Source organism: Theropithecus gelada, chromosome 3, assembly GCF_003255815.1.
Source record: "Theropithecus gelada isolate Dixy chromosome 3, Tgel_1.0, whole genome shotgun sequence".
Classification (NCBI taxonomy): domain Eukaryota; kingdom Metazoa; phylum Chordata; class Mammalia; order Primates; family Cercopithecidae; genus Theropithecus; species Theropithecus gelada.
Window position 1 is genome coordinate 11,198,349 of NC_037670.1, and position 13,165 is coordinate 11,211,513.

Below are 13,165 nucleotides of genomic sequence, written 5' to 3' on the forward strand. Positions count from 1 at the left end.
TGGCTATTTTGGGCCTTCTGGCCCTGTTTCAAGGGCTCCTTCAATCATGAGCAGAGTCCACAGGCTGCTGTGCCTCCTGAGCTTCTGTTGTGTGGCAGGTGAGATATGAGTCAAATCACCACCAACATGGATGACACTTACCTGTGGCCAGTGCTGCAGAAAGGGGCACGTGGTGTGAAGGGCGTTTAAGAGGCAAACTGGCCAGGCACAGGGGAACATGCCTGTAATCCCAGCACTTTGGGAGGTTAAGGCGGGGGGACTGCTTGAGCTCCGGAGCTCAACACCAGCCTGGGCAACATAGCCAGACCCCATCTCTACTAAAAATCAAAAAAATTAGCTGGGTATGGTGGCACATACCTGTAGTCCCAGTTACTTGGGAGGCTAAGGGAGGATTGCTTGAGCCTGGGAGGTCGAGACCAGCCTGGGCAACAGAGCAAGATCTCATCTCTACAAAAAATGTTTAAAAAGTAGCCAGATGTGGTGGCACGTGCCTGTAATTCCAGCTACTTGGGAGTCTGAGGTGGGAGGACTGCTTGAGCCTAGGAGGTCAAGGCTGCAGTGAGTCGTGATTGCGCCACCGCACTCCAGCCTGGTGACAGAGTGAGACCCTGCTTCCAAAAAAAAGAAAAAGAAAAAAAGAGGCAGACTTGACCCTAGACAGCAGAGAAGGCTCCTTTGGGGAAGGAGCACCTGAGGTCAGATCTGGACGATGTGTAGGGGGCGGGTGAGTGAAAGGAGCCACGAACTTTTATAAAGCATGTTTACAGTTTAACCCCAACATGACAACAATGAATCTCACACACATATATGCATTTGGACAACACTACCATGAAAGACATTGGCATGAAATGGGAGATGTTTCTAAGTGAACACAACTATGGCTTTTCTTTTTCCTTTGTCTTTAAATAAATTGTATCCTTTCGGCTGGACATGGTAGCTCACACCTGTAATCCCAGCACTTTGGGAGGCTGAGGCAGGTAGATCACCTGAGGTCAGGAGTTCGAGACCAGCCTGGCAAACATGGTGAAACCCTGTCTCTACTAAAAATACAAAAATTAGCTGGGCATGGTGGTGTGTGCCTGTAGTCCAAGCTACTTGGGAGGCTGAGGCAGGAGAATTGCGTGACCCTGGGAGGCGGAGGTTGCAGTGAGCCGAGATCGCACCACTGCACTCCAGTCTAGGTGACAGAGCAAGACTCCATCTCAAAAATAAAATAAAATAAAATCAGATTTCAGGCACGCTCCTTTTGCAGTTCCAGTTTGATTTTCTTTGTTTCTCCACCCGGATGCCTGACTTCACATTTATTCATCACTTGTGTGCAACTAGCTTACCTAAAATTAAGCAGCTTGAAAAAGACATCCTTTCGTTCTTAGGTTCATAATCAGCACATATTGTTTATTAATATTTACTAGTTTCACAGCGCTGCTCAGAGGAATAATTAATAATGAACGATGGGTAAATCTACTTGCAGACACAAAGCACAGTGTATATGCTTTCTGGGACACTCACTCAAACACACACATGGACACAGAGGCAAGATCTTGGCAAGGCACCTGGTAACCCACGTGCAGCCAGAAAGAAAGATCTAAGCAGTGACCTCACAATTTTTAGATGCTTTTCTTCTTCTTCTTCTTCTTTTTTTTTGGTAGTCGGGGGATACCACAGAGCCACTGGCATCGAAAATGCAGCCCATAATTTCTTAATTTCTAAATGGAATTATTTATACCATACAGATAGCAACCAAGTCTAAGCAACATGTAACTTAGGGGCAACTAGGGAATTTAAACCTTTGAAACTAGATTTTATGTTTAAAGACGCTCAGAGGCTTCCCAACGGATTATCCCAACATAGCAAGCGAAGGAGAAACAAAAACCCAAGCAAAGAAAGGCTTCCTGGCCCTCCCCGACTTTAGCATCCCCGATGGTAGAGCAGCACGCGGCTAGGAAGGGGACCCAACGTCACTGCAGCCAAGAAAGTCCGTTCAAGGGCACCAGAGAAGCAGCAACTTAGTTTCATACAGTTTTATCCAGCAGGTCCCAGCCCTGGGAGACCCCAGAGGTCTCTGCAGAGCGTAGAGTGTATCTAAAAAGAAGTCTAATTGGTATTGATCTATATGCCTAACTTTGCAGTTCTCAGGATGCGCGCTGTTTTAAAATGAGCACATTTCACAGGAAATTCTGGGCGGGAAATGGTGTTTGTGTTGTGGGAGTGAGTGGTGGCCGTACCGAGTATCCCTTATGTCGGTCTTTTGAGATACTATGAATGTAGCTTCTAAAAGGTGCATCTAACAGCAACCCACTGCGAAGGCCACAGAGGTCGGTCTCTTCTGAGCTTGCTGCCCAGGAGGGTTCCAGGGACCTGAACAGAGATAGACACAATTTAGAAGCTGCTGGACCTGAAGGATACACACGACTCAGTACCTGTTTCGCACCCTGTCTCTGGAAATGGAGCCACAAATTGCAACTTACTCAATAACAGATTAAAACGAAAAACAGGCTGGGTATGTTGACGCATGCCTGTAATCCCAGCACTTTGGGAGGCTGAGGTGGGAGGACTGCTTGAGCCCAGGAGTTCGAGACCAGCTTGGGCAACATAGTGAGACCCTGTCGCTACAAAAAATACAAAAAATAGCCAGGCGTGGTGGCGTGTGCCTGTGGTCCCAGCTACTCAGGAGGCTGAGGTGGGAGGATGGCTTGAGCTCAGAGAGGTCAAGGCTGCAGTGAGCCGTGACTGTGCCACTGCACTCCAGCCTGGGAGACAGAACAAGACCCTTTCTCAAAAAAATAAGAAAATAAAATGAAGTGAGAGGACTTTGCGTATGAGTCAGTCAGTCAACAAGGCCGAGAATCCTCTATTTCCGGAGTGACTAGCCACAGAAAATACTGTATACGTGAGCTTGGATCTATGGAAAACTGTTGATGCTTAGAAAATTATTATGTGTTTGGTCAATAACTGCCTTTTGAATACTTCTGGAATTCCTCTAAGCAAGCTTTCTCAGGCCTATTCCCGAAAAGTGACTTTTACATGGTCCTGGAATTTTCTTCTGGATACACAACGTGGCTTCTTTGTAGCGAAACAATTTAGGAAAGAAATACAGTTGAAGACATTCTATATCTCTTGGCTGGAGCTGCTGGCCCTGGTAGATGAATCATAGAAGTCCATAAATGTCAAGCAAATTTGCACGGACTTTTCTTTTATTACCGTATATGGCAAATATAGATCTATTTATCTCCAACCATCTTGACATGAGCTTTGGTGATTTTTGTACCTTATTGTCTTTCTTACAAATTTCTCTTGATCTACGTCTCAGTCACGCATGTCCAACGACAGTAATGCCATTCATAACCCTGGGCCGGTGCCTTTTTTTTTTTTTTTTTGGTATGATGGCAGAATGGCAGAATGTTTAAACTGGTAAGTATTTGAGGTAGATCAAAGTACCTAGCTATTTACATTCTTGCTACATCTTAGCGAACACCACAGGGCTGTAAGGATTTCCGCAAGAATTTCACCTGAACAAGTTTTCTCCCCCAAAGAATTAGGTGTTTCTTATCATGCATTTGGGAATCAGCTGAAAAACCATGGTTGGTGCTGACTGCTTTTGATACATTCCTTAAAGAGATGAATATTGAAAATATTTTCAGGGTTCGAAAAGCTGACTTGCTGGGAAATTCCATGACTGGCTGAGATGACTTAAGAATTCTCTGGGGGAATGCTTCATTCATTCGTTAAATTTGTACCGAGAGACAGAGATACAAAGATGGACAGCCCCCTCCGCCCCGACTCTCCAGGACACAAGTGGACTCGGGAATGCATACCTTCTGGAAGCAGCCAGGGCCATCTCTTCATGACCCCGGGCAGCACCTTCAAAAAGTCCAGCCAGAGAGGACGCCGGGGAAAGCAGAGTGACCAGTCTGTCTTCTGCTTTCATTGTCATATTACCCCATGTGACAAGTACAAAATCTTCAGCTACAACCTTTAAAAGCTACTGAAGGCCAGGCGTGCTGGCTCATGCTTGTAATCCTAGCGCTTTGGGAGGTCAAACCAGGCGGATCACTTGAGGTCAGGAGTTCGAGACCAGCCTGGCTAACATGGTGAAATCCCGTTTCTACTAAAAATACAAAAATTAGCCAGGCGTGGTGGCATGCACCTATAGTTCCAGCTACTTGGGAGGCTGAGACCCGAGAATTGCTTCAACCCGGGAGGCAGAGGATGCAGTGAACTGAGATCGCACCACTGCACTCCAGCCTGGACAACAGAGTAAGACTCCATCTCTTAAAGAAAAATTCTAAATAAATAAAATACATGTTTTTAAAAAAGCAAATCCTGTGAAATCAACAATATGGCAGTCTATGTTTAAAACCTAATTGGGTGAAATTATTTTAGAATACCCTTTCAAAGAGTCCTTTCTGTAGTCCCAAATTATCTGAAAAAAATAAATAAATTCAAGTGTCAACCAGCCTGGCCAACATGGTGAAACCCTGTGACCACTTGAACCCAGTGACCGGAGATCACACCATTGCATTCCAGCCTGGGTGACAAGCCCGAAACTCTGTCTCAAAATAAAAAAAAAAAAAATCAAGTGTCTAGGTATGGTAATAAAAATCCTCTCACCCTGCCACCAAAAACGATAGGGGTGTACCTCCGTGTCCTGCCTGGCTAGGCACCAACTCCATGGGGTAGTTCTCCCACCCACAGGAAGCTAACAAAAAAAGGCAGAAGGCTGGGCTTGGTGGTTCACGTCTGTAATCCCAGCACTTTGGGAGGCCAAGTTGGGCAGGTCACCTGAGGTCAGGAGTTCAAGACCAGCCTGGCCAACATGGTGAAACTCATCTCTACTAAAAACACAAAATTAGCTGGGCATGGTGGCGCATGCCTGTAATCCCAGTAACTTGGGAGGCTGAGGAAGGAGAATCACTTGAATCTGGGAGGTTAAATAAATAAATAAATAAATAAGCAAGCAAGCAAGCAAGCAAGCAGAAGAGACCATGTTTATCTCCAAACTCCCATCACCAGCGTATGAGAATAGCAAAACTGAAGAGAAAGGCATTGGTGGTTTCGGGGAAGGGGCTGTAGGGGCTGAGCGGCTCCTGCCAGGCAGAGGACCACGAAATCCGAACGTGTCCTTCTCCAAACGCCCACTGCGCTCTCAGTGCTGGGCTTGGCCACAATTTGGTGTGAATGCTTCGAGACTCACACCAAATCCTTGGCATGGATACACTATACAATGATACGTCCGGAGAGGGCTTACCCAAACAGACAGACCTTCCATAACAATATAATTTTACTTTTTTTTTTTTTCTGAGATGGAGTTCCGCTCTTGTTGCCCAGGCTGGAGTGCAATGGCGCGATCTCGGCTCACTGCAAGCTCCGCCTCCCAGGTTCAAGTGATTCTCCTGCCTCAGCCTCCCAAGTAGCTGGGACTACAGGCGCCCGCCACCATGCCCGGCTAATTTTTTGTATTTTTAGTAGAGACGGGGTTTCTCCATGTTGGTCAGGCTGGGTCTCAAACTCTCGACCTCAGGTGATCTGCCCACCTTGGCCTCCCAACGTGCTAGGACTACAGGTGTGAGCCACCGTGCGCGGCCCATAATTTTACTTTTATAAAATGATATCCACGCTTTGGGCTTAGACACAAAGCACAACCGGCATCTTTCAGCGTGGTCCTCATGCCCGCCGGTGTGAAATATGCTCATTTTAAAACAGCACGCATCCTGAGAACTGCAAACTCACTCCTTTAGCGAGTTTCCTGAATGTCTTTTAGACACCCCTTCATCCTATAAATGTGTCACACATGCATGTGACGTGTCCCTATGCACACAGACACACATTACCTTAAATACGCACACACACATACAAACAATTAACAGACGATGCCATCTCTACTTCCTTCCCTTTCCAGGAAGCCACAGGTATGTATATCACCTGTATGTTGCCTGATATAAAAGAGATGCCCAATCATGAATTCCATGATACAGATTTAAGAGATGCTATGCATGGTCCACTCAGTGAATCTCCCTTTCTTATGTAAGCACATATGCAAGTCAGTTTTTTTTTTTTTTTTTTTTAGACGGAATCTTCTTGCTCTGTCTCCCTGCTCTGTCTCCCAGGCTGGAGTACAGTGGCGTGATCTCGGCTCACTGCAATCTCTACCGCTGGGTTCAAGTGATTCTCCTGCTTCAGCCTCCCAAGTAGCTGGGGCTACAGGCGTGCACCACCATGCCTAGCTAATTTTTTTATTTTTAGTAGAGACGGGGTTTCACCATGTTGGCCAGGCTAGTCTCAAACTCCTGACCTCAGGGGATCTGCCCACCCCGGCCTCCCAAAGTGCTGGGATTACAGGCACGAGCCACCGTGTCCAGCTGCACCTTGCTGTTTCATATCATGGAATCTAGCACTGGCAGCAAGGGAGGCCGCCCACCTCACTCTTTCTTTTTTAAGAAATCTGCTGTGCTGAGAGGTCAGAGCAACCTTTCTTTCGTTTTCAAGCTCCCTGTGTATGCTGGAGAGGCTGTCTTTATAGGTTTTAACATGTACCAACTACAGATTAAGCTAAGAGGCACGCCAGTCACGAAGGCTCACTGAAATTATGCCTGCTAATCTTTTAAATGGCAAGAACGTTAGGCAGCACAAAAGGAATGTTAGTAATTCCAAAGCTTTTACCCAACTGAGGAGGTTTAAATTTATAGGAACATGTACTAGAGATAAAGGAGTCCAAGGCCACTGGCCAACCTGTCTGCCACCCTGATGTACAAAAGGACAGAAGATTCTATAAGGAGAGAGAAGGGGTGTGGAGGCTGGAAGACGGGCGGAGGGCCAGGGTTTGAGACCCGGCGTGGGCCTGAACTCACTTGAATCATTTTACTTGTAGAAAGAGGCTAGAGGTTGGGTGCAGTGGTTCATGCCTGGAATCTCAGCACTTTGGGAGGCCAGGGCGGGAGGATCACTTGAGGTCAGGAGTTTGAGACCAGCCAGAGCAACACAGCAAAATCCCACCTCTAAAAGAGAAGCTGGGTTCCCTGGTCTGGACTGAGCAATTTCTTTGGCCTTCTTAGAAATGAGCTGCTCTGCAGCACCATGCAGCCTTTCTTCAGTGTGTACATTAGGGTGCTGTGCAGCCCAGGTGAGGGGTGTCATCCGGCCACATCCGTGGAGGGATCCTAACACCATCATTTGTGCAGTCAGCATCATGACAGCCACTTCACTGTGCTTGCTTCTAGATGCTTCCAAACAGCCCTTCAGGTATGGAATCATCCCTGTCATGTAAATAGGAAATCTGGAATTCCCAGAGGTTGTACTTTGCACCTGAGGCCATTTGGCTACAGTCCAAACTCTGGGTGCGGCTGGCGCCAAAGCTACTGCGCCACGCTGCCTTCTAAGCTGCATTTCATCTGGAACCGCCATGGCTGGCGGGCCGAGCCTCTGAATGCTGCAATTCAGGTTAATCACGCAGACCTGCTGGAGCACGTGGGGCCGAGGGTTCCCCGTACCTCCCTTCTCTCCTCTGCTATCTGGATCTCTAACCTCACCACCGGCAGGCCTGAGCTGCCATGAGTGATCAAGAACCTGAGAGGCCTCTGATCTGCTCCACCCACATCTGTGCCCACCAGGAAAACCAAAAATCCTGATAAAAGACCTGCAGTGCGAGTCAGGATTCACCATGACCATGCTGTGGTCTTGCCTCCTGAAAAGCTATTTTGTTCATTGTAAGTAGGCAGTTTGACAATTGCTCAATGTTCAGGCCCTACCCCGTGTTCTGTCCTAGTCAAGGTCAGGGAAGGAAAGGTGCCTCGTCCCCAGCACGTGGGCCCAGAGCAGAGTGGGACAGGCTGAGGACTTGGGGATCTTGGGCTCTTTGGGTTGGGGGCTGAACACTGGTCATATTCCAACCTCTAGAGAGGGCAGAGGTGGACAGGCACACACTCTGCACCTCAGGGATTAATAAAGACACGCACACGACCAAAATCCCAGGCAGGAAATGAAATGAGCCGAAAGACAGGCGCAGCTAGCCTGCGATGGGGGCCCGAGGAATGAAAATCCCTCTTTGCTGAGCTGGAGGCACCTGAACTGGGTGACATTTGCAAACAGAGGGGAAAGTAGAAGTGGGGGGCTTTCTAGAAAGAGACAAGATACAAACAGAAGGAAAAAAGAGGAGATCCAGAGATGCAAACAAGGTGAAGCTGATGAAGTAAGCCACATGGGAGAGGGGGCCAGCAGGGACAGGCTCCCAGACCACCGAAGCCCCTAGAAGAACCCAGACATGGCCTGAGAGGCAGGTGCATGGCCACCAACCATGCAAAAGGTAGTACGCAGAGACCAGACCAGGGTCTGCTTCAGGAAGGTGACTCCTGCTAAAGGACCGGCCAGAGGGGAAAGCCTGGAGATGGAAGATACCAGCTGGGAAATACAAGTCTGGACAAAGGTAACAGAACCAGAGGTGGTGCCTGTAATCCCAGCACTTTGGGAGGCCAAGGTGGGCGGATCACCTGAGGTCAGGAGTTTGAGACCAGCCTGACCAACACGGTGAAACCCCGTCTCTACTAAAAATACAAAAATTAGCTGGGTGTGGGGGCAGGCACCTGTAGTCCCAGCTACTCAGGAGGCTGAGACAGTAGAATCGCTTGAACCCAGGAGGCAGAGGTTGCAGTGAGCTGAGATCACACCACTGCACTCCAGCCTGGGTGACAGAGCGAGACTCCATCTCAAAAAAAACAACCAGAGGTGGGTGGTGGCGAGGGAGGGGGGAGGAGGAAGACAATGTTCCCTAGAATTAAAATAAACTGGACTTGGCAGACTGATGGGAACAGGAGAGAGTGGGGCTTTGTAGCAGTTTAGGGCCCAGGTGGGGGTGAGGGTGGCAGCCCCTGCCACGAGCCAGACAGGAGAGGCACAGGCCAGGAACTGATCCAGTAGCGAAGATGATGAGAAATCCACGCTGGGAAATACGCGGAGCTGGCAGGACTTCCACAGAGGACCCAGGCCCTGGTACCCAGCAGCTGAGTGTGGGAGGCCCTGTGCCCAGGGCCCTTGGATATGTCCCCTTAACAGGAGAGGGAAGAGGACAGAAAGGCTGCAAAAGCTGAAAACTGAAAGGGGCAAAAGGCTGAGACCTATGGAAGAGCCGAGGGTCTCAGTGAGTGAGTGGTCTGACTTGAGAATGAGCCCAGAGGTTCAAAGTCAGAGAAGGCCATGGCTTAGGCACAGGAGGCCGAGGCTGCAGGGAGCCAGGATCGCGCGCCTGCACTCCAGCCTGCGTGACAGAGCGAGACCCTGTCTCAAATATACAATCAATAAAAAATGAAATACAAACAACATAAAAATTCAGAGGGCCATCAGTGAAGACCTCGGGGCATCTCGGCTCCGTGCATGGGGTCTGTTCCTTGGATGAGGCCAGCAGCAAAGATGAGGAGAGATCCACCCCGAGGCAGCTAGCGAAGAGCCACTGCCAAGCGGAGGAGGAGGGCTGCAATGGCGGAATCTACAAGAAATACACTTTTGTGTGGGGAATCTAAGAAGCAAGGGCTTTCCACTGCACCCTGGCCTGCACCGTGGTGGGCGGAGACGGCTTTTTGCTCCTCTCGCACCCCCGGCATGGAGCAGCCCCTTGCACCCTTGGCAGTGACGCCTGATGCGTCCAGTGGTTTTATTCCACATCTGCCTGTCACAGACTGTTCTAGATTAAATCAGTTTCTGAAGATGACGGCCCAAACCCATTCACCAATAACATTATTTTCCGTAAAAGAAAAATCCATTCTAGGGCTGGGCACAGTGGTTCACGCCTGTAATCCCAGCACTTTGGGAGGCTAAGGTGGGTGGATCGCCTGAGGTCAGGAGTTCGATACAAGCCTGGCCAACATGGTGAAACCTCATCTCTACTAAAAATACAAAAATTAGCCAGGCGTGTTGCCACCCTCCTGTAATCCCAGCTACTCAGGAGGCTGAGGCACGAGACTCGCTTGAACCCGGGAGGCGGAGGTTGCAGTGAGCCGAGATTGTGACACTTCACTCTAGCCTGGGTGACGGCGTGACACTCTGTCTCGAAAAGAAAAAAAAAGAAAGGAAAAGAAAAGAAAAGAAATCCATTCTACCAAGATTCTGATAGAAACTGGCATCCCAGAGTTGTCCTTCGAGGGAGCACTGAGGCGTGGGCAGCAGAGATCCTGACGAGCCTTCCCTGTTCAAAGAGTAACTAGACCATTGGCCTGGCCGTTAAAAAGCAGGTTTCCAACCAGAGGCTCCAAACTGAAAGAGACTGACTTCTGAGCCAGTGAACCCTGTGGGTCTTTTTCTCTTTACTCCTAGGTTAAAAGGAGGGAGGTTCTGAAGTGAAACCCCAGGCAGCTTTCTTTCTGAATGGCTGCAGCCCCACCGGGGTCCTCCTACTTCTTCCCTAGGGTCTGCAACTAAGAACAACAGACTTCAACCTCAGCAGCCTTAGCTTTCCAAGCAGATCTTCTATCGGCTTCCGAAACAAACCAGTTTCTCCGGCCAGCCTCATCTACACGGCCGCCCACTCCTCATGACTTTTCTCTTTGGACCATTTGGTTTGGTAAAAGCGAAGGGTTTTAGGCTTTTTAGCCTGGGATGCTAATGAGCTGCTCTTACTTCATTGAAAGGGCCTAAGAGGAGCTACACCTCTTGTGCCTCCAGAAGCAGGTTCCTGGAAGGATGTGATCTTTCCAGAGGCTGAGCTGCTGACTGTGTCCCTGAGAGCTCCAGCCTCAGCAGGTGGAGTAGAGAGAGGAGGGGAACCCAGCATTGGTGGGGTAAAGCTTTAGGAATCACGCAGTCAGGAAAACTAGCCTCAAGAAGAAAGAGGCCAGGCGCAGTGGCTCACATCTATAATCCCAGCACTGTGGGAGGCCGAGATAGGAGGATCACTTGAGGACAGGAGTTCGAGACCAGCCTGGGAAAGATAGGGAGACCGCCATCTCTGCAAAAATAAAAAAATTTAGCTGGGTGCAGTGGTGCACACCTGTGGTTCCAGCTACTTGGGAGGCTGAGGGGGGAGCATTGCTTGAGCCCAGGAGCTCAAGGCTGCAGTGAAGCTGTGACTGCACTACTGCACTCCAGCCTGGATACAGCAAGACCCTGTCTCAACAAAACAAAACAAAACCAGACCAGGCTGGTCTCGAACTCCTGGCCTCAGGTGATCTGCCTGCCTCAGCCTCCCGAAGTGCTGGGATTACAGACGTGAGCCACCACGCCCGTCCCGATGGAGATTTTTTAATGCATCTCCAGAGTTTTCCCAGAATTCCTTTCCGACTCTATCAAAAGCCAAGTTCTCTGTAACACAGCAAAACCCCCGACTCCCAGGTACTTCTGGGTAGAAGTTGACAGAGTGAACGACGGGCAGGAAGGGGATCCAAACAGGGGGGACGACCTGCAGCCCCCTGCCTGCAACAGCAGATGCTCTCTCTCCCAGGGGTCAGCAAGCCGTGGCAAGCCGGCCAAAACTAGCCAGCTGCTGGGATTTTTATGGCCCATGAGCTAAGAATGGTTTTTACACTTTTAAATGGTTGCATTTAAAGTGGTTACATAAGTGCCTACATGATATCCTGATTTTGCCTCTTTCTCCGTCAAGACTAACATATGTAGCACCAGCCTCTTTTAGAGAAAGCATGTGGACCCCTGATCAATTCCCTTGTTTCTTTGCCTCTCTACTTGCCGCACTGTGCACCTGTCCAGGTGTGTGTGGCCCTCTGAGGATGGCTGCTTCACATCCCAGGAATCAGGCCACGTGGAAGGAGCCAGGCTCCGTGGTCAGGACACCAGAGCCCAGGTCTTAGCCCCATCCCTCTCCAAGGCACGTATAACTCCCAAGCCTCAGTTTCTCCACCTGGGAATGACTCTAGCTCAATGGTGGCTCTGAATATCAACTGAGATGCGGGACAGGAATATATTTCTTAAAAGCCCAGAACACTCTTGGAATGAGAGTTTATTGTGATTTATGAGTTATCAGCCAAATTTATTTTCTTTATGTTGAAACCCAACATTCTTTCCCAGTCCACATAAATCAAGTATGTGGGAGGAGGAGGATTTGATCCACTGCCAAACAGATGAACTAAGCCATCCGATGCTCCCAGGCTCCAATTCCACCATCAGGTCAGGGCAACCTCTTCATTCTAGGTCACTTTCCTTTGTACCTGACTATACCTGGCTGGGCCAGAGGAGGAACAGCTGCCCCAATCTCACGCTAAAAACCAGAGGTGTGTGGACCCATAAGGAAGGTTGCTTGGCACTGCAATCAAGCCATGTGGTAAGAGCCAGGCTCTGGGGCAGGATGCCAAAGCCCTGTCTTTCAGCCCCATCGAGAGGAGAGCTCACCTGGTCCACCTTGTAAAACTGGGAAAATCTCTCCCACTGCATCCAGGTGCAGGTAAAGGAAGACAAAACAAGTTAAGCTGTATTTTTTAGGAAACCCAGAACAACTAAACATCTTTATAAAATGTATATGTGTATATATATAGTTTGTAGAGACAGGGGTCTCACTATGTTGCCCAGGCTGGTTCTGAACCCCTGGCTTCAAGTGATCCTCCCACCTTGGTCTCCTGAAGTGCTGGGATTACAGGCCCAGCCTAGAACTAAACACTTTGTAACAAGAAGCGAACTGTGGACTGTGAGTATTCAAGGAGATGGTGATATTTAATATCCTATGTCATTCTAAAACTGGGGTTGCAATGTAAGTTCCATGTAAGTGACATCTTGGCTGCCTTACTGGCTCACAAACACACCTCATTCAATCCTCACAGCGGCCCACGAGGCTACAAACACCCCATTCCCGGGATGAGAAATCAGAGGCTGAAACCACCCGGGGTGCCCTGATGAAGTAGTGGGGCTGCACCAGAGCCCAGGCCCCTGACCCCGGGGAGAGCCCGAGTTCTATCCACGGTGCAGGAGCCCCTTCCTTCTTCCAGCTCAGACTCAAATGGAGATCCCCTTCAATTCCAAGTGGCCTTGCAATAAGCCGTGAATGCAAAGCTCGCACTCCAGCCCTGCTCTGGTCATCTTCTGAGCAGCTAAGAAGTAACCTCCCTTTATTGTCATACTGTTTCTTTACAAGAAAACAACAAACACATCTGACAACAGAACAGTGGGGCGGGGGGCGGGCGAGTGTGTGTGTTCAGCACCAGGCACGCTGGGCTTGGTCGGGAGGGGCTGTGCCTGG

The 13,165-nt window shown here is 49.2% G+C and overlaps 1 protein-coding gene across 8 annotated transcripts in view; it reads right to left on the reverse strand.

Annotated features, from left to right (window-relative positions):
* CUX1 (cut like homeobox 1) overlaps positions 1–13,165 on the reverse strand; it is a 472,214-nt gene that overhangs the window by 268,701 nt on the left and 190,348 nt on the right. The window lies entirely within an intron of this gene.